This window comes from Chiloscyllium plagiosum, chromosome 26 (assembly GCF_004010195.1).
Source record: "Chiloscyllium plagiosum isolate BGI_BamShark_2017 chromosome 26, ASM401019v2, whole genome shotgun sequence".
NCBI lineage: Eukaryota > Metazoa > Chordata > Chondrichthyes > Orectolobiformes > Hemiscylliidae > Chiloscyllium > Chiloscyllium plagiosum.
Genome location: NC_057735.1, coordinates 34,461,758 through 34,486,297, shown reverse-complemented (window position 1 = coordinate 34,486,297; position 24,540 = coordinate 34,461,758). Strand labels below are relative to the sequence as shown.

The following is a 24,540-nucleotide window of genomic DNA, read 5'->3' as shown; positions in this document are numbered from 1 at the left end:
ATGAATAGGAATGGTTTGGAGGGATATGAGCCGGGTGCTGGCAGGTGGAACTAGATTGGGTTGGGATATCTGGTCGGCGTGGACAGGTTGGACCGAAGGGTCTGTTTTCATGCTGTACATCTCTATGACTCTACGACTCTAAATGCGAGACTGCCTCCAAGTAGAAAACACTGGTCCCAGCTACCTGCAGGAAGTTGGATACCAATTGTAAAATCTCACTCGGCCTTCACTTATTTGACTGTAAGTTGTTCATAATGAGCCATGCTAGTTACCTTCTACATATGGGCAGATAGACTTGCTTCTCCCACGGCACCCCACACCCGGCAGAAATGACCCAGGGACACACAGACAGGATGGGACAGGTGACGGGGTATTTTTTGGCTTCTGTCTACCTCTGATCTCAAGCCTCGTGGGGGCTGTACATTCTACCCCAGTTTCATGATCCGTGATGGTCAGTAGTGAGTGGGAATGTGTTTATTGGATAATGAGCATTCAAACCCCACCTGGCCTGCTCAGAATGAATTTGTGTGTTTTTTGCCTGTTTTAGTTGCAATTATTCATTCTGGTATTACTGGGTAAATTGCTTTTCACCCTGAGTTTCCTATAAGAGATGTAAAGTTGTATGGAACCTTCCAACTGACAGAGAATCCCACGTGAAATATTGTAAGTTGTGAGTAAGAATTTTTGTTAATGGCTTGAAGCCTGTCTATGTTATATTAGATAGGCCTCAGGTCGCTAAAAAAATGCTTTTTACCTTTTTTTTGTGTCGTGTCCTATTCAGACTAACAAATGAAAGTCACTGCCTTTGAAGAAGAAAAGAACAATCCATTCAGTTCAGAGAAGCTTTGTATTTGCATTTCATAGCTATCAGTGAGTTTAAAAGACACATTTAAATTTCTTTTGAGGCATATTTTTAAAAGTATTGCTCAGCCTGTCTCTTGTAAATTAAGTGTCTGTTTGAATACATCAGTGAGAGGGAGATAACTCAATAGTTTGATAAAGGCAGACTATAACATTTGGCATTCATGGCATCAGTATGTGGTTAACTTTATTCCACAAATTAGCACAGCAGACACAGTTGTTAATGAACTACAGAGTACACTAACAGGATAACACCGTGTTTATCTCATGCACATTTGAATGGATATGTGTGAGCTAAACTAAGAAATGTGTTGTTTGAAAGAATTTCCAATTTATTATCCCACTTTATGAGCAAGTGTCCAGCCTTGAAAGTTTAGAAACAATTATGCTAATTAACTTGTATTGTATATCTAAACCATAAATGCAGTAATAATATCACTGGTGAATTGTTTAATAGGTAGGAAATGTTATCTGTGAGAAATTCTGCTATAGGGCAATTTGGCAGCCAATTTTCTATGCGAAAAGGAAGCATGACAGTACTATACTGAGCTGTTTACTGGTGGCACTCAGAGCAGCACTAATGAATTAAGACTGCAGGGTTCCATGTTACTAATGTGCACAATATATTCATTTTAACAGCTCAATTTTCAGAGGGAGGGAGGTAAAATCTGCTTGTTATCGTTCTCAAACGTGACAAAATATAGATATTAAATATTTTAAATATAGGTAAGGTAGAAAGGTACTTAGAAAATTCAAAAAAAGTTCAGGTATTCATACATGAGAGCTGCAAAGTACTGATATTGTATGTTGCTAACATATTGACCAATGTAGTGTGAATGCCACACTCCAGATTTTTAAAAAATCTCTAGCTTGAATTTAAATGTTAGATTTATAATCTGGAAATTCTGTTGTTGAAATACAGATATGAGATTACATGAAGTCAAACTGGATTTAGATATTTTTAATCTTGAAATATCAACACAATGTGAAGTAGGATTATGTGATGACATCTGACCTGGAAACAATATAGTGGAACCTGTCATTGATTTTTATGAATATTTAGCAGGGCTATTTCAGAGTTTGCAATTTTACAAATTTACTCTTGGGATATGGATATCACTGGCTAGACCAGCATTCATTGCCCACCTGATGGTGCCCTGCTGGTGACCTGCCTGTTTGAGCAGCATTTGGAGTGTAGATAATCAAGAATGCTACTCGGAAAGGAGTTACAGGATTTTGACCCAGCTACAGCAAAGGAGCGACAGTATAGTCACCAGTCAGGATGATGTGTGGCGTAAAGGCAGAAAGCTAAAAATCACACAAGACCAGGTTATAGTTCAGCAGGTTTATTTGGAGGTGAACAACCTGATGAAAAAGCAGTGCTTCGAAAGCTAGTACTCCACATAAACCTGTTGGATTACTGTGAGATTTTTAACTTTGTCCACCCCAGTCCAACACCGGCTCCTCCAAATCATGGCTTGAAGGGAAACCTTCAGGTGTTTTTTTTTTCTCTTCCCCCATGTATCTTCTCCCCTTGTCCTTTGTGGTAGAAGTTGCATGTTTAGAAGGTGCTGTCAGAAGAGGCTTGTTGAGTTGATACAGTGCAACTTGTAGATGGTACACACCACCACGGTGCATAAGTGTTGAAGAAAGTGAACGTTGAAGTGTTAATTAAGTGGACTGCTTTTTCCTGGATTGTGTCAATCTTTAAGTGCTTTTGAAACTGCAGTCAGCTAAGCAAGTGGGGAGTATTTCATTACACACCTGAAGGTTTCCCTTCAAGCCATGATTTGGAGGAGCCGGTGTTGGACTGGGGTGGACAAAGTTAAAAATCTCACTGGATTGTGTCAATCTTTAAGTGCTTTTGAAACTGCAGTCAGCTAAGCAAGTGAGGAGTATTTCATTACACTCCTGACTTGTGCCTTGTTGGACAGGCTTTGGGGTGTCAGGAGGTAAGTTACTTGCTGCAGTATTCCTAGCCCTTGTGGCCATAGTACTTATTTAGCTGCTCCAATTCAGCTTCTGGTCAATGGTAACCCCCAGGATGTTGACCACAGTGGGATTCAGTGATGGGAATGCCAGTGAATATCAAGGGGCAATGGTTAGATTCTCTTATTTCAAATAGTAATTTCTGATACTTCTATGTCATGAGTGTTATTTGCCATTTTATAGCCTCAACCTAAATGTCCAGGTCTTGATGGATATAGACATGGATTACTTCACTAAATAGTGTCATGGATTGTGCAATGTAGTGTTAAATCATCAGGCATCTCCACTTCTGACCTTTATTATGAAGGAATTATCATTGAGTTGCTGAAGATGGTTGAGCCTAGGACACCACTCTGAGGAACTCCTGCAGAGATGGCCTGGAGCTGAAATGATTAACCTCTAACCAGCACAACCATCTTTCTTTGTACTGGATATGATTCTAACAAACAGAAAGATTTTCCACTAAATTCTATTGACTCCATTTTGCAAGGGCTCCTTGATGTCATATTCAGTTAAAGTCTGCCTTAATGACAAAGGCAGTCAGTCTTGGTTAATCTCTTGACTTCAGCTCAGTCTTGCCTAATCTCTTGAGTTCAGCTCTTTTTTTCAATATTCAGACAAGACTGTAGTGAGATTAGGAGTTGAGTGGCCCTGGTGCAATCCACACGAACCAGATTATTCCTTTGTCAATAACTTTTGATAGCAGTGCTCATGATCCCTTCCATTATTTTGCTGAAGATGAAGAGTAGAGTGATGTCATAGCAATTGGTAGGTTGGAATTGTTTTGATTTTTTTTGTCTATAGAATGTATTTTCATAATTTTCATATTGTAGGGTATATACCAGTATTGTAGCTATAAAAGGGCAGTTTGGATAAGGGAACAGCTTGTTTTGGAATCTAAATCTTCAAAACTATACCCTTTGCAGTATGTGTGCATTCAGTCATTGTCTTTTATCTTTTGGAGTGAATGGAATTAGTTGAACATCAGCATCTGTAATGCTAAGGGCCTAGGAAGGAAGTCAGGAAGGATCATCTACTTGGCATTTCCAGCTGAAGATGGTTGCAAGTATGTCAGCATTATCTTATGTGGATATCTTTGTTGATCATCCATCTCCAGTGAGTTTATTTTTAAATCCTTGACTACTATTCACAAATGGATGTGGCAGAACTGCAGAGTTTAGATCTGATTGTTAGTTGTGAGATCACTCAACCCTGTCTGTAACAGGCTATATCTCATGTTTGGCACAGGCAACACTGTTATAGCTTTCTTAGGTTGACACTTTTAGGAATACTTGGTGCTGTTCCTGACATGCCTTCCTGCACTCATCATTGGACCTGGATTGTCCTTTTAGATAGATGGTAATGGTAGAGTGGGACATTTGTCAGCCATGAGGTTATAGATTGTGCCTGAATGCAAGTTGGCTGCTGTTAATCGCTCACTAGTGCCTCATGCATCCCCACTGTGAGTTGCTAGATTTGTTCAAAGTCTGTTCCATTATGTGCAATGGTAGTACCACACAACATGATGGATTGAATTCAAAATGTGAAGACAGGACTTTGTCCTCTCAAGGATTATGCAGTGACTATTCCTATTTATACTGTCACAGATGGACATATTTGTGATAAGTAGATTGCTGAAGATAAAGTAAATTGTTCACTCATGTTCGTTCCTTCACCACTCCCACAGACCTTGTCTATCAGCTATATGCACGAGGAGACAGCTAGCTCAGTTACTAGCCCAGTTGGTGATGGCCACTAAAGTCACTCACTCAAAGTAATTTTGCATCCTTGCCACACACAGTGCTACTTCCAAATGAAATTCAACATGAAGGAGTACATACCCAGCCCAGGGTTGGGGATGGGTGTTGTGGTATCAGCAGGAGACTTCCTTCCACATCTTTGACCTGATGCTGTCAAATTTAATAGGTTCTGTAATAGTCAAGGTTGGGGACACCCAGGGTGACTCCTTTCTCACTCTGTACCACTGTGCCACAAAAGGTGGATTTGGGATAGAACAGAACCTGGAAAGCTGCTGTTGGTGTTTGGGACACTGTTTGTATGATTGTATAAGTATGACAATTTCAGGCTTGACTAGTCAATGAGACAGTACTCATATTATTGTCATGAGCCGTCTCGCACCCCCCCCACCCCCCACATGTTGTTCAAGAGGATTTTCCAGGGCCAATAGAGCTATGTATGCTGTTATCATTTCGTGTGACTTTCCAGTTCTGATCCTAAGTGGCCCATTTGGTTTGGTTTTGTTCCTTTCTTTAGACTTTGTAGCAGTTTGATACAACTGAATGACTTTCTAGGCCAGTTCGGAGGGTAGTTAACAGTCAACCACATTAGTGTGAGTCTGGAATCACATGTACGTAAGAAATGGAAGCAGAGTAGATCATTCGGTTCTCAATATTGCTCCACTATTCAACAAGATCATGGTTTATCTGCCCCAGGCCGCAATTCCTCTTCCATGCCAACTCAATATAACTGTAAACTCCCTAATATTTCATAAATCTAACTACCTCCTTTCTAAATACTTTCCCTCCCTACTCTCTGGGATAGACATGACAGACATTCACTACCCTCAGAATAAATTCCTTTGCATATCAGCTTTAAATGGGTGTCCCTAATTCTGTAACAATGTCCCCATTTCAAATATCTCACAGTGGGAATATCTTCTCAAAATTTATCCTGTCAAAGCCCTCAGAATCTCAAACATTTCAAAGAGATCAACCTTCATTCTTCTAAACTCTAATAAATAAAGGCCTAACCTGTTTAGCCATGCTGAAAAGTCAACTCCTTCATCCCCAGAATCTGGTGACTTCTCTTCCGACCAATGACAAGTCCTTTTTTAAAATATGGTAACCAAAACAGTACACAGTATTCCAGGTGTGGCTTCACTAACACCTTTATACAGTTGTAACAATACTTTGCAATCTTGTGTGATAACCCTTTATGTGGCATCTTATTGAATGCCTTCTGAAAACACAAATGCACAACATGTTTCGGTTCCCCTTCAACTCTGCTGGTTATATCAAGGTGCTCCAACAAATTTGTCAAATGTGATTTCTCTTTCACTGAACAAGTAAAGAAGTGTTCTGAAGAAGAATAACACCAGACTTGAAATGTTAACTCTTATTCTCCCTGTACAGATGCTGTCAGACACGCTGAGTTTCTCTAGTATTCTATGTTTGCTTCAGAATTCCAGCATCTGCAGTATTTATTTAGTTGATTGAGTTGAGGTCTTCATAAATTCCCTGCTATTACTTCCTTAATGGATTCTAATATTTTTCCAGTGGCTAACTGGCTTTCCATTTTTCTGTTTCCCTCTGTTCTTGAAAAAGGGCATCATATTCGCAGTTTTCCAAGATGCTTGAACTGTCCCAGAATATTTTGATCAATTTCTCAATTATCTCTGTGACCACTTCCTTTAAAATCCTTGACGCAGGCCATTAAGTCCTGGTTATTTATCCATCTATAGCTTGTAAATACTTTGACCCCATGATAGAGACTGTCACAACATCTTCTCTCCCATTATGAAACTTGCTTATGTGATAACTTTGTGATGTTTATAGTATTGTGCATCATGAAGATCAATGCAAAATATTGATTTAACTTATCATCTTTTCCCTGTTCTCCATTACCATTTCCCAGTTGTATCCTCCAGGGGTCCCACATTTAGTTTAGCTACTCTCCTTTTTATATAGCTTGAAAAGGCTCTTGTTTGTTTTGACATTTCTTGCTCATTTACTTCAGAATAAATTTTCTTCCTCTTTATTCCAGCTGTAGCCTTTGGCCTACCACTGTTTTTTGCTGCTTTGTGTGCCTTAGCTTCTGGTTGGATACTCGCCTTGATTGCCGTTGTTAACCATGGTCGGATCATCCTTTTTGAGCAGAATTGTTTTTTCTGAGTGTTCTGAAATATCTGTTAAATGTCTGTCACTCCTCATCCATTATCTTTCCTCTTAGTCAATCTTCCCAACCTGCTTTCGACAGCTTTCTATCTGTCTTCTATAATTACCTTTATTTAAAGTAAGGACACTGGTTTGAAACCCTCATTGCTCACCCTCAAACTGAATGCAAACCAGACCAGATAGGGGTGGCAGATTTCCTCCCCTAAAGGAAACAGATCAGTTTTTATAACAGTTTAACAATGGTTAGAAGGTTACTGACTTCTAACTCCAGATTTAACCAAATTCAACTTTCACCATCTACCATGGTGGGATTTGAATCGAAGTGCCAAAAACAGTAGCCTGAGATAGTAAGTTATTAATTTGTATCTTAAATATCATTTACCTGTTAGTCTGTGTTTAATTTACAATAATTCTGATTCATGTTGAAGAGAAAACTACAAAAATTAGAATTTCATTGGCAATTGTTTCATTTGGGGGTCATTTAGTAAATTTGATTATTTTGATTAATGAGTTCCCTGCTGGGATCATAACGTTCAGTATCAGTTGCTCAGAATGGAAAGAAGCCAACTCTGCTTACAGCTTTGATTTATTTTAAGACGTCTTTTAAGGAAATTATTGGAGACCCTGGAATAAGAAGCACAAGTTGAAAGATCCCAGTGGCATTAAAACATGCTTACAAGTTTCAAATTTAAAATATATTGTACAAAGGAGCTCTATAATGTACTATTGCCTAGAAACAAACATGAGGTTTTGGTAATCATATTTAGTCACTGGTTTTATGCTTTATCTGGTTTTGAAAGCAGGAGAAAATGAAATCGAACCTCATTTAATTTGAAAACCTCAAATACAAGTTCTTTCTACTTGAAGAGCTGAGGATCAATGTGATCTGATGGAGGTCTTTTAAATTATGAAGGTGTTTGTGAAGGTAGATGTGTAGAAAATGTTTCATATTGTAGGGAACTTCAAAACTCCATGTGGTAAATATGAAAGTCATCAATAAATCCAGTAAGGGATTCACTATTCCATGGAGTGATTAAGACAAATAAATTTAGTGGTGCTTATCCTTCACACAGGCTGTCCTCCAAATACTGTGTTGGTATCCTGATCCCATATCCACTTATCAATTTTCCTTCAATCTTCTTTCCAGTCTATTTGTATATGTTGATATGGTTTCTGCTTCAGTCGTAAACTTCGATACTGAATTTCACAGCCTCGCAATCCTTTGTTGTAGTCTGCTTCTCCCTGTCCTAAATCTTTTGCATTTCTGGGTATCGAGTCATAGAGCTGTACAGCACGGAAATAGACCTTTCGGTCCAGCTCATCCAAGCTGACCAGAAATCCTAAATTAATCGTGTCCTATTTGCCAACACATCGCACATATTCCTCTAAAGCCTTCCTATTCACGTACCCACCCAGATGCCTTTTAAATTTTGTAATCATACCAGCCTCAACCATTTCCTCTAGCAGGTCATTCCATACATACACCACCCTCTGTGTGAAAAAGGTTGTCTCCTGGGTCTCTCTTAAATATTTCCCCTCTCACCTGAAACCTTTTGCCCTCTACTTTTGGACTCCCTAACCCTGAGGAAAAGATCTTGGCTATTCACCTCATCCATGCCCCTCATGATTTAAAAAACCTCTGGAAGGTCACTCCTCAGCTCTGACACTCCAGGGAAAATACGCCCAGCCTGTTCAGGCTTTCCCTATCGCTCAAACCCTCCAATTCTGGCAATATCCTTGTAAATCTTTCTGAAGCCTTTCAAGTTTCACAACATGCTTCCTATAGCAGGAAGACCAGAACTGAACGCAGTATTCCAATAGGGGCCTAACCAATGTCCTGTACATCACATCTGTCGTGCTCTGCTCTAGGCTTCAACATAACTAGGAAATAACCAGTTTCTATTTCATTCTCATTTTACTTTGTTGTGATTTTAATTACCATTATAAATTACTGCCTAATTTTTACTGTTCTAACAAGAACAACCACAAATTTTCAAGTTATATGTGTTTGTATTACATCATAGCAGTTATCCTTGTAATGAATTAAAACAAAGAACTGCACATTTGAAACTAAAAAAAAATTGCTGGAGAAACTCAGCAGGTTTGACAGCATCTGTGGACAGAGATATGGTTAATGTTTTGAGTCCCAAGATAATTTCTTCAGAATTTCATAATGAATCTGTGCTTCTAAAACTTCAAATACATCAGCCAACTTCCTATAGTCTCATTCCCAAATCTACATGTGTCCTTCATGCACTGTGGCCCTTATTATAGTTTATATGGAATCACCATTGCACCTTGATTTACATCTTGCCATAAAACCTAATCTTAGGCTAGGTTCTTAATGATCTTTTCTACTTGATGAGTGCTTTTAATGTCTTGAAAACTCATTCATAGAACCTCCATTCTTTCATTAAAATCTATATTGTATACAAATTCAAATGTAAGAGAGCTCACTGTTGCCCTCACCAATTTCCATGACTTTAGTAAACTTTAGGGGCTGCAAGAAAACAAACTGTTTAAATTTTAAACATGCACGTTCACTGAATATTCAAGATCGTTCTGCTGATAAGAGTACACGAGAGGGAAGAATCCTCCAGCACATTATAATTATCATAAAATTTACAGTACAGAAGGCCATTCATTGTGTCTGCAGCAGCTGCTGAAAGAGCTGCCCAGCCAGTCTCATTCTCCAGCTCGATCTCCGCAGCCCTCTAAATTCATCACTTTGAAATATATATCTAGTTCTCTTTTGAAACTTGGTAAAGAATCCACCTTCACCATTCTTCTAGGCAGCATATTCCAAATACCAACAACTGAGTAAAGAAGTTTCTCATCTCATTTGAGCTCTCGCTGACAATCCTGAAATTGTGACTCCTTTTGACTCACATACCAACTAGTGGAAACAGAACATCCTTCTTTATCCTGTCAAAATTGTTCATAATTTTGAACACAGTCAGGTAACAGGGTGTGAGGGTGTATAGCCAAGAAAACTATGGGAGATTAGATTAGATTAGATTACTTACAGTGTGGAAACAGGCCCTTCAGCCCAACAAGTCCACACCGACCCGCCGGAGAGCAACCCACCCATACCCCTACATTTACCCCTTTACCTAACACTACGGGCAATTTAGCATGGCCAATTCACCTGACCTGCACATCTTTGGACTGTGGGAGGAAACTGGAGCACCCGGAGGAAACCCACACAGACACGGGGAGAATGTGCAAACTCCACACAGTCAGTCGCCTGAGTCGGGAATTGAACCCAGGTCTCTGGCGCTGTGAGGCAGCAGTGCTAACCACTGTGCCACCGTGCATGTTTATGGAGTTTGTGGGTTTGTAGTGGATATTGCTTGCCTATCCCCAGAAATGGAAACAGATGTCAAGAAAGGGAAGGGAGGAGGCAGAGGAAATTGGAAGCGGAATTGATAAACCTTTCAACATTTGGATGAAAACAGGAAGCAGCTCTAATGATGTCATCAACATCCCAGTGACACAGTTGTGGGTGGGGGCAAGAGTAGTCCTAGAAAAAGGGATGTTTCACATATTCCACAAAAAGCCAGGCATAACTGGGGCCCATGCAGGAGCCAATGGCCATACCTTTGACCTGAAGAATGTGAGAAGAGTTAAAGGAGAAATGGTTCAGAATGGGACGAGCTCGGCCAGACAGAGGAGGGGAGTGGTGGTGGCCTTTGAGGCGGTAGCTGGAGCCCGCATATTGGAAATTTTGAAACTACGTAATGTATCAGAGGAATCGTGGACGTTAGTAACGTGGGATTGGAGAAGGGGAGAAATCAATCAAGTTGAGGTAGGGTAGGCTGAGTTCTGTGGGGCAGGAACAGGTAAAAACAATGGGTCTGCCTGGCCAATTCTGTTTGGGGATTTGGGGAAGAAGGTAGAAGCAGGCTGTGCAAGTTTGGGAGACTGCGATTGGAAGCAGTGAGGGGCGGGAGATTACCAGATAGAACATTACAGCGTAGTACAGGCCCTTTTGGCCCTCAATGTTGCACCGCCCTGTGAAACCAGTCTGAAGCCCATCTCACCTACACTATTCCATTCTCATCAATCTGCCTATCTAATGACCATTTAAAATGTCTGTAAAGTTGGCAAATCTACAACTGTTGCAGGCAGTGTGTTCCACACCCCTATTACTCTGAGTAAAGAACCTACCTCTGACATCTGTCCTATATCTATCACCCCCCCCCCCCGTTTGAAGCTATGTCCCGTCATGCTAGCTATCACCATCCTAGGAAAAAGGCTCTCACTGTCCCCCTATCTAACCCTCTGATTATCTTGTATGTCTCCAAAAGGTCACCTCTCAACTTCTTCTCTCTAATGAAAACAACCTCAAGTCCCTCAACCTTTCCTCGTAAGACCTTCCATCTACACCAGGCAACATCCTAGTAAATCTCCTCCAAACCCTTTCCAAAGCTTCCACATTCTTCCTTTAATGCGGTGATCAGAACTGCACACAATACTCCAAGTACGGCCGCACCAGTGTCTTGTATAGCTGAAGCATGACCTCATAGTTCCGAAACGCAATCCCTCTCCCAGTAAAAGCTAATACACCGTATGCCTTTTTAACAGTCCCATCAACCTGGGTGGCAACTTTGAGGGATCAATGTAGATGGACACAGATCTCTCTGCTTACCTACACTACCAAGAGTCTTATCATTCGCCAAATGCTCTGTATTCCTGTTACCCGTTCCAAAGTGAATCACCTCACACTCTTCTGCATTAAACTCCGTTTGCCACATCTCAGCTCAGCTGTGCAGCTTATCTATGTCCCTCTGTAACCTACGACATCCTTCAGCACTACCCACAATTGTACCAACCTTAGTCTAGTCTGTAAATTTACTAACCCATCCCTCCACGGCCTCATCCAGGTCGTTTATAAAAATGACAAAGAGCAGTGGACCCAAAACAGATCCTTGTGGTACACCACTAGTAACTGAACTCCAGGATGAACATTTCCCATCAACCACCACCCTCTGTCTTTCAGCTAACCAATTTCTGATCCAAACCGCTAAATCAGCCTCAATCCCATGCCTCCATATTTTGTGCAGCAGCCTACCATGGGGAACCTTATCAATGCCTTACTGAAATCCATATACACCACTTCAGCAGCTTTGCCCTTATCCACCTGTTTGGTCAACTTCTCAAAGAAGGTGAAATGAGTTGACAAACAACATGAGAACAATTCTAAAGTCCTGGAAAAATCCAAATAAGGTAAACATGAGAAACATAAACTGTGATTTGTTTAATTTAAATGGTGTGGAAATTTGGTGGATAATTTGTTGGCTCCATTTTTGGGCATTTTCCATTCACTCCAATGACTCCTATGATTATGTAATAAATTGGATAAAGATTTTAATTGGAAGATGAAACAAGATTTTTTTTCCCCAGTTTTGGTTGCATCAAATTTTGATCAATCTTTCTTTTGTTCAGCCTCAAATCTTTTGATGTATGCCCAAGTCCAGTGGCTAGTATTCTTGCCCAAGTTAAAAGGCTCCATGTTCACTTCTCACTCCAGGCTTGAGTATAAAACTTAAATCTGGTGATTCAGTGCAGTACTGAGAGGAGTTGCGTTATTGGAAGTGTCGTCTTTTAGATGAGATGTCAAACTATAGTCCCATTTGCCTGCCTTGGTGGATGGAAAATATCCAATGGCATTATTTTGAAGAGAGTAGAGGAGTTATTTTCAGTGTCCTGGCCAATATTTATGCCTCAGTCAAAATAACAAAAACTGATTTTCTGGTCATAGCTATTTTTGGGAATTTGTTTACATTGACTGAGTTTCCTACATTTACAAGAGTGACTACACTTCAAGAACATTTGAAAATATCTGAAAGTAATGAAAAGCACTCTGTAAAAGCACTCAGTCTGTTGCTTTTTATTTTGCCGTTACCAAATATGCAGGCATGTTTATGAAAAGGTAATAATGCCTAACGTTTGAGAGCACACCAAGCACTTTGAATAAAATTATAGAGAATTTAAATGTCCACTTAATAACTTTATTATAAGAAATAACTGTCAGCAGTTACTAAACATCATTAGTTTATGCAACGGCTAACTTGCTGTGCCAAATCTGTGTCACGAGGGTCCTTTTCTTTGTACGCTTTCTTTGAATGTTGACAAGATGAACACATTCAGGAATAGCAGAACCTTTAAGTTGTGACATTATCCTTTGTTTGTTTTTATCATAACTTTTTTTTTCTCTTTGACTCCATTATAGTCAGAGTCTTGCAGCACGGAAACAGACCCTTTAGTCCAACTAGTGCGTACTGACCATAATCCTAAACTAAATAGTCCCATCTGCCTGCACTTTATCTAAATGATTTTTAAATGTTGTAAATGTATCCGCATCCATCACTTCCTCTGGACGTTCATTCCACGCACGAACCACTCTCTGTGTAAATAAATAAAATTGCCTCTTACCTTTTTGTAAATCTTTCTCCTCTCACCTTAAAAGTATGCCTTCTAGTCTTGAAATTCCTCGTATCAGGGAAAAGACACCTGACATTCACCTTATCTTTCCTCCTCATGATTTTATAAACCTCAAAAGTCAGCTCTCAAACTCTTACGTTCCAGTGAAAAAAGTGCCAACTTATCCAGCCTCTCCTTATAACTCATTATTTACTGTAAGAAATGTAGAAGTCTAACTAGGAATAAGTTGGAATCTCAGGAGCTGCTGCAAGATTCATACTACTCTTGTTACTTTTATAACAAAAGATTGTAAAGAATCAAGAAGGGGTTTCGGACTGACAGTGAACCAACAGAATATATACAACAATTAATCAACCTATGCAACAGTTGTGGTGTGTATTTGTATACCTATCCAAGCCATATTAAGCTGCAGAAATCACAGGGTTTAATTTGCTAGGAAATATTTTCTGATTTTTACATATTCTCCATGCTTAAGATTGAGGGGTTACATTGCAAATGGAATCTGTTTGCAGCTTATTTGATAGCAAACATACGTCCACTTTCTTGCTGCCCCTTTACATACCACCTCTCCTCCATTAAGCCTTAACTCGCATTATCAATCAAATATCTATTCAACTTAGCTATGAATACACTTCTCAATCCTAATGTTTCCTGACATTAAGATGGTTGGAATTCTATCCTCTATTTTGACCTGGTCTTTATTATAATCAGAAACTATTTGTTTTCAAATTAAGTTAATCAAATTTATTGTAATTTGTATAAGGAACATTCAACGCTGACTTTTATGCCAGCCAAAGAAATTAATCTCATTAAAGAGGATGATCCTAACATTTTTCTTATTGCAGATCTCTAATTTGTACCCCATCATAGAACTCCAAACTTAATTACAATCATTTTGCAGGCTAATTAAAGAAATGTATAGAAGGACAGATTTTGCTTTATTCTCGCGAGTTACTTGAAGGAAATGTCATTTTGGTCCCACTTGATTTGTGAGAAATTCAACGGCAGCATTTGAAGTGTTCAGATAAAATTGCCATTATCTGTGAAGAACAACGTGTGACCTTTTCAGTCTCCGAGCAACATCACTAATAAATGGTGACTCTCTTTCTGTTCACCAACAGTATTTTCAGAAATAGAAATGAGTAGTGAAAGGAAAAGTGGGTTTCAGAACATATGACACCTTTCAAAAAATGAGTGATAAGGAAAGTTTAATTGGGAAGCAAATCAACCAAGAGCAAAACAAAGTAGGCTACCAATGACACCACTGGGGGAAAAAAAGACTGAATCCTTTTCATTATCTATCTTTTGTAATTTCCCCAATATTTTATGTAGTACAACAAAAAAACTAATGTACAAATCCGGTTTTTTAATAGGCCATTATAATTCAAATTGCAATTTGTGCAGAGCAACTAATGAAAGATCTCAGCTGAACCAAAGCCACACTTGAGCAAGAGGCCTGAAGCAATCTATGCAAAGTTAGTATGAGACCAAATTTAATGTTTGATGTCAGTGATTCCACTGTTCTCTCCTACCATTAAAATTTAACTGTTATTGTATGCTGGTGAGCACAGGTAAATATATGGGTGCATGACATATAGTCGGAACATCCCTGAAACTGTGGAGAAAACAGTAGGAAACTTTGCAGTATTAGTCAGGTCTGCAGCTCAGTGTCACAATCTATAGGTAATCTTGGTAAACTATCTAAAGAATATTGAAGCAATGCTGCCAAAGAGACTTTGCCCAAATCCCCTCACACTCCTATGTATAGGAACTACCTGAACAATATCCATTATCATATCCTATCATGGAACCAATTATTACCTGCTAGTGGAGTGTTGCCATTAATCACTATTTCTGCACTGAGAAAAGCCATTTGCCTTAACAAGATGCAATTTATTACATGATAGCAATATGTACAAGTTCTATTGGCTTCTTAGACATATTAACTAAGAGAATTAGAGGCTATGATGACACATTTGATTCCATCGGAGCTCAAGCAGTCTTTCTCTTTCTTCATCCAAAACTGTATGGCATCATCACATTGGGTGCAGTTTAATGTGATCTTCAACATGAATCATTTCAGAAATCTCACCTTGTACAATATCTCTGCTAAGCTCTCTTTCTGCCCATAGAAAATACTTGGACATGTGCCACCACCACATCTTTCTCTAAATTTCCAAAATTGTCCAGTGGTTTTACATACCTTCTGAAACTCATTCTCTTCAGCTATTGAAGATTGTCAGACTTTGGCTTGAGGACTGTTGACCTTGGTTTTGATTACAATCTTGACTGGTTGTGAATCATTTCTCTCCTGGAAGGTCTTTCATCTCTTAGGTATTCTTTGTGTAAGGTGTATCTTTGAAACTCAATAGTTAATCAATGACCTTATCTGGGGGACTTTTAGTTTCCTGTGTTTCCTTTGCAGAGGAACTTCTTGCTAATGTAAGTAGTTCCCATGAAATTATCTGGGGATCTTTCATGTCTTGAATGCCCATCATGGAAGAAAGCTGCTATACGGAAACAATTGCTTTCTTTTTGCAGTATCCTGGATTTCTGAGCAACGTAATTTCTTTTTAATCAACGCTGAATTTGTGAATGTTTGTCTGGCTTCCACGGAGTTGTTTGTAGCTCACCTTCATTTTCTCCAAGCATATATTCATTCTCAAATTGTGGATATATGTGTTGATGTGTGCAAGTGCTTTACTTCAACTTGTTGAGTAAGTTGGATGTCTTTATTCCATCTCTATGCTGGTCTTCCTGATGAACTAAACATTTTCATGCCTTTAGTTGTGTTGCTGAAGGACTGCTGCTTGCTTAGCCGTACTTCTATTATTGGTATAAATGAAACTTCTTTGGAAGATAGAGGATTGAATTGTTGCTCTTGAACTTCTATTGTCTCATCATCTCTCACTGATTTGGTTTTTTCTGCATTAATTTGTTCACTATACTACTCTGTGGACAAGTTCAGTAAGGGTGGCACGGTGGCTCAGCGGTTAGCACTGCTGCCACACAGCACAAGGGACCCGGGTTCGATTCCAGTCTCTGTTGACTGTGTGGAGTTTGCACATTCTCCCCGTGTCTGCGTGGTTTTTTTCCGGGTGTTCCGGTTTCCTTGCACAGTCCAAAGGTGAGGTGAATTGGCCATGCTAAATTGCCATAGCCATGTACAGGTTAGGTGCATGAGTCAGGGCTAAATGTAGGGGAATGCGTCTGGGTGGGATATTCTTCAGAGGGTCAGTGTGGACTTGTTGGGCCGAAAGGCCTGTTTCCTCACAGTGGGGATTCTGATTAATAATTAATTAAATGTTTATGATTGAGCTCAAATGAGTTGAACGTCTCATTCCATTCCTTCTCATTCTCATTTTCTCTCAAACCTCACTGTTCCTGGATTTTCTTCTTTGTGATATTAAGATTATTTTGCAGTCCTGACAATCCTGCGCAATCACAGATTTAACAAAAAGTTTTGTCATATTCAATCTTTCTTGATCTCTGGCCACCAGACTGCTGACTGAGCCCTAGCTTGACACTGGACAATGCCTAAGTATCCCCGATGTATGTTTTCCGAGAAATCCTCCTGAATTTCAATTACTAATCTTCTGCCATCCACTAGTAAGTCATCTAAGATTGTGAAATGATATTAGTCCATGGTCAATTTGCTGAAACCTTGGTCTGGCCAAATGCAATATCCAATACCATATAATTCCATCTTCTGTTCCTTTAGCCATGTATTGAATCAGGAGTGACATTCACCTTGTATGAAGCTTAAAATGAATTGGCTCTCTATTGACAGATGCAGGTTCCGTTAAATTTGAGATAGTTGAAGTACCAGTTTCCCCTAAGAATGCCTTGGATACCTTTTTCCAATGGAAATGATACTATTGTACTAACGTGTTTGCATGAGTCAATGTTTGGCTTTTTGCTGTTCTAAAATTGTGTCCTATATCTACGCAAATTCTGGACATGATCTATAGTTTTATAAACCTGACAATCCTTTTGTCATAGCATGGTTTGTGTCTGTCCAAATTTATTGTTCCACAACACTGACACTGAGTGTTAGTATCTTGCTGTTTGACCTTCTCTTTGTGTTGACTTGACTGATTATGTCTTTAGATTGTTAATATACTATAAAATGAATGGATACTGCTGTGGTACTGTGTTGAGGTTTTCTCCTCTCAGTATTTTCATTAAGTCCTTTTCTGGTTCAAGCACAATTTGGATAGTTTCATCAAAAGTCAAACAGTCATACAGATATACAGACTCTTTGGTCCAACTCGTCCATGCTGACCAGATAGCCTAAATAAATCTAGTCCCATTTGCCAGCATGTGTCCATATCCATCCACACCATTCCTACTCATATACTCATCCAGATGCCTGTCTTTTAAATGTTGTAATTGTACCAACTTCCATCACTTCCTCTGGCAGCTATTCTGCACACGCACAACCTTCTGTGTGAAAAAGTTGCCCCTTAGGTCCCTTTTAAATCTTGCCCCAATCACCTTAAACCTATGCCCTCTAGTCTTGGACTTCCCCACCCAAGGGAAAACACCTTGTCTATTTACCCTATCCATGCCCGTCATTATATTATGAACCACTATAAGGTCACCCCTCAGCCTCCAATGCTACAGGGAAAATATCCCCAGCATATTCAGTCTCTCACTATTGCTGAAATCCTTGTAAATCTTTTCTGAACCCTTTCAAGTTTCACAACATCCTTCCTATAGTAGGGAGACCAGACTTGCACACAATATTCTAAATGTGGCCTGACCAATGTCCTGTAAACTGCAACATGACTTCCCAACTCCTGTACTCAATGCACTGATCAATAAAAGTAAGCATACCAAATGCTGCCTTCACTATCCTATCTACCTGTGACTCCACTTTCAACCTGCACTCCAAACTCTCTTTGTTCAGCAACTCTCCGCAGGACCTTACTATTAAGTGTATAGTCTTGCTCTGATTTGCCTTTCCAAAATGCAGCACATCCCATTTATCTAAATTAAACTCCATCTGCCACTCCTTGGCCCATTGGCCCATCTGATCAAGATCCCGTTGTACTCTGAGGTAATCTTCTTAGCTGACCACTACTCCCCCAATTGTGATGTCATCTGCAAATTTACTAACCATACGTCTGACATTCACATCCAAATCATTTATGTAAATGACAAAAAGCAGTGGACCTTGTGGCACGCCACTAGTCACAGGCCTCCAGTCTGAAAAGCAACCCTCCACCACCACCACCACCTGCTGCCTTTTTACCTGTGAGCCAGTTCTGTATCCAAATAGCTAGGTCTCTGTCTATTCCATTTGATCTAATCTTAAATCTTGTTTGGATTGTAATAGTTCTGACAATCATTAACAATTCCAATAACACCTTTATCTCTTGTGAATTCTGATTTGAAAGCTCCATACTCTGTCTTCCATTAATCTGTAGACATCGTTAACTAAATTATCTTCAGATTTCCCTGGATGCTGAACTCTTCTGTTAATCCTAGCTCTTTCAAGAATTTTGCTTGTCCTCAGATTAAAGGAGTTATCAAAGAAATTCTTCAAAACCATCTTGCTGGATCAGTTGCTAATTTTAAATCAGGTTTTTTTGTGAAACAAAGGAATATGGTCCAAGGGCAGTATATGGAGTTAGGCCACAAATCAGCCATAATGTGCTTGAGAGGCTGAATAGCCTACTCCTGTTCCTATATTTGTGCCATTTTTATATTTTTGCAACTTATAATGTCATCATCAGCTACAGATCCTATTGAATAAAATTGTGCATTTACTTGCTCAGATTTAGATTTAATTTTCTCCACTGATTGCTGATCACCTTCATTTTTTTGAGCTGTGGAACCAAGCATTACCAGATAATGGTTGGGGTAGAGTGCTGCCATAAATCTGCCTTTCTGTACTGAGTTTAAAGTCCTAGTTGGTTAACAGTGGTAGATGATAAGAGATGGAAATGTGTTGCTGGAAAAGCGCAGCAGGTCAGGCAGCATCTAGGGAACAGGAGAATCGACGTTTCGGGCACATCTCTGATCTCCAGCATCTGCAGACCTCACTTTCTCCTCAGTGGTAGATGATAAACCAATATTGGGTCCTAAGAAGAGGGACTTGTCTGACAAATACCTAGTTTATTTCATGAAAGGAGACAGTGTAAATTGCATTGGCTACTTAAACATATGAACTTAGACTGTCAGGAGATTATTACACATCTGTCACCAACAGAACCTTGAGTTAGACGTCTCTTTTCATCACTGTATGATATCATCAGGTTTAGTGGAACTCAATGGCATTTCCATTGAGCATTAACCATTTCAAAATCAATACTTTATAAGAACACCTCCCTATTTTAATTTTAACTGCATCCATTATGAAAATATTGAAATTTCAGGGAAAATGGATGTATTATGTTTTTTGTCCTATTGATCTCTGCTCTTTGTCCTATCATGTGTGCTTTTTCCAATTAATGCCAATAACATTATAATGCACAGAGATACATCTGCAGGGATACCCTCAACCCTCAAATTTTGCACCTACCTTAACTCCCACACTGAAACCCACTGCATGGATGCATAAGGAAGCCTTTGTGGAGATGTCCTGATTAGATACTTGTGCAGCCTTGTTATTTCATCAAGCCAAATACTGGAGAAGTGATATGGAAGAGGATGGTGTGATCCCCAGGTCCCAATGTGTAAAAGTGGCAAAGATAATATGATATAGTCACAGTAAACAGGATATAGTTTTTGCTTCTGGTTGGAATAATTAAGAATGCTGACTAAGTGTTTCAGTGTTCTGGGATTCCAGAAATAAGTTGGAAGAGGTAAGTGGTTTGGGATGTAAACTGTCCATGAAAAGATGGTCTCTACTGTGATTTGGTCTGCCTTTAATCTTGGTCTCAGTTTGTCTCAATCCCCTGTGTGTTGATGCAATTGGTAATCCTTTTCTACACTAACTGGCCAGGAATCTGGATACAGGATTAGATTAGATTACTTAGTGTGGAAACAGGCCCTTCGGCCCAACAAGTCCACATCGACCCTCCGAACAGCAACCCACCCAGACCCATTCCCCTACATTTACCCCTTCATCTAACACTATGGACAATTTAACATGGCCAATTCATCTAACCTGCACATCTTTGGACTGTGGGAGGAAACTGGAGCACCCGGAGGAAACCCATGCAGACACTGGGAGAATGTGCAAACTCCCGAGGTGGGAATTTAACCCAGGTCTCTGGTGCTGTGAGGCAGTAGTGCTAACCACTGTACCACCGTGCCGCCCAGGATTGGCAAAGTAATTGAACTCTTTGTTTACTCTGTATCCAGACTGAAGTCTAATTCATTGTTGTTTGCCTTTGACTCCATCTCAAATAATTCTGTTTATGTCATGGTTTCATTATCAATTACATTGTTGACTGCTTTACTTCACAGTGAGCATGGAGTTGGGAGACAACCTTGCGTTTAAGGACATTGAGGAATAAAGAGAGGTTGACAGTAGAGAACAAAAGGACTGAAGGTAGATTGAGGTGGTGATGGGAGCCATGGTTTTAGCAGAGGTCAGATACTGCTGAGGCAAAGAGAACTAGTCATAAATATCAAGAAGAATGGAACAAGGAGGGAGTTGAGACCCCAAAGGACGGAATTGGAAGAGCAGGTATTTGGCACCATGGATGCGAAGAGCTTTGAATTAAATGAGGCAAATGTAATTGAAATGAGAGAAGATTTCAGATCTGGAGTATGATAGGAACTAGGGATGGTTTACTAAGTGGGTGAAGTCAGTAAAATGAGTCTGGTGACTCCTGGCAGTTTTGAAACATTTGACTAATATTTTACATCCTCCAGGATCATGTGGAACTTCATGGCAATCAGGCTGCATCTGCTGAAACAGCACATCAGCCAGAAACTTAAGCCTTTATGTTATCACCTCAAGAGCTTACAGACTTGATTTGATTTCCTTTTGTATGAAATACTTTAGCTGTAGCAATTTATTTTTTCTCAAAACAAAACTATTCTAAACGTGTCAACCTGCATGACCACAATCTTGAAATTTGCTCAGCGTGAACAGTGAGGTGTATGCGAATTCAGAACAGTGCCCAGCAAAGCAATTTCTGCATCTTTGATGAAACGTCACATTAAGGTAAGGGTTTATTCACTTTCTAAACACATGTTAACAGCACAGCTCGGTTTACAAACCAGAAGCATCTGCTCTTTCACATCAACTGTTCTTATAAATAACAACAAATTCAAACTGCAAATAACAGCATGTCAACATGGAGGATAGCTTATCTATTATAAATGAGAGAATTCAGTAGACGTGTACACATTGACTTGATGTATGCAAGCTTGACAGCATTGGTTTCATTTGTCTGTGACTTCTCCTTTGCAAATTTAAGGCAGATCATCTGCTTATAATTGTACCATATAGATTTCTTTTCTGGATTTACTAACATTTTAGCAATAACAACTAATACTCTAATCTCTTGATGCTTGTGAACATATAGTCAAATGACAAATTGGTGAATGATAGACACAAAAGGGATTAGACTTTTTATGGGGTAATGGGTTTGATTGGCTCCAGGTATGCAAGTGGAAAATTGGACTTGTGACATTTAGATGGGGAGTGATGACATTGAAGGTAGTGTCTCATTAAGAATGAGGAAATAGATATTTAATCATTGCTTCCACAATGTAGGGATTCTATGATCCTCTGAAGAGCATCCCACACCCCTACTGTATCCCTGTAACCCTGCATTTCCCATGACTAACCCACCTTGCTTTCACAACCCTGGACACTACGGGGTAATTTAGCATAGCCAATCCATATAACCTGTGCATTTTTGGACTATGGGAGGAAACCAGAACATGCAAGAGGAAACCCGTTTCAGCATTGTGAGAATGTGCAAAGTCCATGCTGACAGTTGCCTGAGGTTGGAATCAAACCCGGGTCCCTGTTGCAATGAGACAACAGTGCTCGTTACTGTGCAGCTTCTGTGTTTTGTTTCTGGAAAGGTTCCAGCACTGATCACTACAGACAACCACCAGTTACTTATCTCCATTCTGAAAAGCACCTTTCCTCTGCTTTTCTGTCTTCTGTTACCAAGCCAGTTTTGTACCTGTCTAGCCAGCTCACCCCAGATCCCATGACACTCTACCTTCTGTAACAGCCTGCCATAAGATATCTTATCAAATGCCTTAGTAAAGTCCAAGCAGACAACATCCACCGTCCTTCCTTCATTAATCATTATTAGAACCACTTCAAAACATTATATTAGTGAGGGTTGAAAGATATCTCAGATGTCTCATTATTTGCCATTTGCTGAGTTAAAAGGGAAAGATAATCCAAGACATTTCAGTTAGAGGTGAAGAAAAAGTGAAAAAATTGTACAGAATTACCCTCCATATCTCCAATGATATAATCCTCAAACTTAAAGTTGCAAGGAGGTGCAGCCATGTTTCGGATGACAGATAACGTTTATTTATTATCATTGTTTTTGCCATTATTTATAATAGCCTTCATCTACTTGATACCTGCAGTGTCTTTGCAGCAGTTGGCACAGCTTGGGGGCTGGATTTCTGCTTTCTCATCCTTGGGAGAAGTGTCCATCATATTCCTGACATCCCTCCGGCTATGGTGATGAAATCTTTGGTGATGAAATCTTTGCAGATAAAATCAAACTGCATATAACTGACTACTCTTCACTTATCTCATGAAGCACTGCCTGTAAACAAGGCGTACTGTGATGGAAATCACGCAACACTGCAAGATCTGAGCATTTTGTTCTCTGTTGGGGAGGTCTGAATAAAGGTAGTTCAATAATAGCTGAAATATATATCACAGAAAAATGGCTGAAGCTGGGATAGGGTTTTCTTTTACTTATCAGTTGAGAAATTAAGGATTGAAGAACACTTGCACATTTTTGGACTTCTTGAAGCTGCTTTTGAGACATCTGAGCAATTTTAAAGATTGTTCCATATTCAGGCACGTAGTACATCAGCATGATGTGTAATTGAAAAAAAAAAGGTCCTGAGGGCATAGCTGGAGAATAATAAAGGAATTCAACCTGAACAAAACTGTTTGGTGTAACTATGGTAAAAGATTGCACATTTGATTGAAAGCAAATACATTAGGAGATGAGGATTAAAGTAAATGTTTTCCTCAACACAATGGGCCAGGTGCTTTTGAGTTTATATCTAATCAAAGATGCATTTTAGACCCCAGTACTATAGACTTTCCGAATCTAATGAGATTCTGGATGCATACTAAGGCAAAACCAAAAATGAGATGATACAGAAAGTAGCATTTATTAAAAGGAATTAATTACCAAGAGTAACTGTGACATGTAACATTCTAGAATGAAAGAAAATCTCTCATTACTTATAGGAATAGCGCAAGATTAGAAATTGATGTTACAGACACATTTGTGGGAGAGCCAAAGAACAATGAAATCCAAACCAAGCTTTTAAGCAAAGGCAATGAGCTAATGTGGAAGGAGAGTATGAGGTCACAACCACAGAAATGGCAGAAAGAGAGAGTTGCAACTTGTAAGAGTGTTTTTTTTCTGACCCTAGTAGAGAAGATCCAAAGATTTCCAGGCCATGGCAATCAAGGTGACAGTTTCAGTCAGAAGTTTAGATGCTACCATTACCATGGCAGCCACAAACTATCTAAATGCCCCTATTTCCAATGAAAGTTTAAATGCTTTGCCTGAGGGAAAGTCAGCCACATCCTGACAACCTGCAGGAGTAAACAAAACTGTAATTCTCCAAGTCACAACCATCGTCCAGCTTCACGTCTTGGTAAGTTGAAATCTAACTCTAGTTTGGAAATCCTCAGATGCACATATGATAGATATGAAAACCGATTTTGCTTTTATTGAGCAAGATAGTTAAAAATAATGCTTATTCAGAGTAAGGAACACAGCAATGCGAGATGGGAATAATAGAGCTGAAGATGAAATTCCAATGCCTCAGCAGACATTGAAGAGGGCCTGTGCCCGAAACGTCGAATCTCCTGTTCCCTGGATGCTGCCTGACCTGCTGTGCTGTTCCAGCAATAAAGTTTCAACTGAAATTTTACAAGGCCAGACAGGTGACTTATGATCAGGTAGAAGCAATGAATAAGGAGCTCACTTGATTGGCCATATTTTTCCTAATCACAAGAAACGTGTGGAATGAGTACATTTAGTTTGAAGTATTTTGTTTTGGTTGATAGCTAAAACAAGTGGAGAAAGTGAGGTCTGCAGATGCTGGAGATCAGAGCTGGAAATGTGTTGCTGGAAAAGCGCAGCAGGTCAGACAGCATCCAGGGAACAGGAGAATCGACGTTTCGGGCATAAGCCCT

At 39.6% G+C, this 24,540-nt stretch overlaps 1 protein-coding gene across 8 annotated transcripts in view; it reads right to left on the bottom strand.

The window, feature by feature from the left end:
- LOC122563239 (synaptotagmin-B) overlaps positions 1-24,540 on the bottom strand; it is a 640,974-nt gene that overhangs the window by 44,310 nt on the left and 572,124 nt on the right. The gene's annotated exons all lie outside the window — the stretch shown is intronic.